Source organism: Penaeus monodon, chromosome 25 (assembly GCF_015228065.2).
Source record: "Penaeus monodon isolate SGIC_2016 chromosome 25, NSTDA_Pmon_1, whole genome shotgun sequence".
Lineage (NCBI taxonomy): Eukaryota > Metazoa > Arthropoda > Malacostraca > Decapoda > Penaeidae > Penaeus > Penaeus monodon.
Genome location: NC_051410.1, coordinates 40,039,849 through 40,040,185, shown reverse-complemented (window position 1 = coordinate 40,040,185; position 337 = coordinate 40,039,849). Strand labels below are relative to the sequence as shown.

Sequence of the window (337 nt, the reverse complement as noted above, 5' to 3'; positions counted from 1 at the left end):
TAGAATAACCAGTCATTCTTCATAAATTGACCCACAAGCCTCTGTAATTCCACACTAAAAAGTCAAGAAGGGTGGATAATACTTTACAGTATATTCAAATTTTTTCCAGGCTTGTCTTGCATGACTATCTGAAAGATGGACTTAGGAAAGGTACACAGTAATTGGTTTACATTTGGCCAGTTAGCAGTTTTAAATGCAGTCATAAATTGTTCATAATAAAAAGTGTAAACTTTAAGTACAATACAGACGTTGTGTGTTTGTCTTCTTTTTCTAAAGTGTATATTTCATTTATTACTCTGCTTTGTGTTCATACTTGCTGCTTATTTATGAAAGAAAG

General features: G+C 32.0%; 1 protein-coding gene across 1 annotated transcript in view; it reads left to right on the top strand.

Annotated features, from left to right (window-relative positions):
• LOC119589266 (ubiquitin carboxyl-terminal hydrolase 24-like) overlaps positions 1-337 on the top strand; it is a 33,335-nt gene that overhangs the window by 9,390 nt on the left and 23,608 nt on the right. The window lies entirely within an intron of this gene.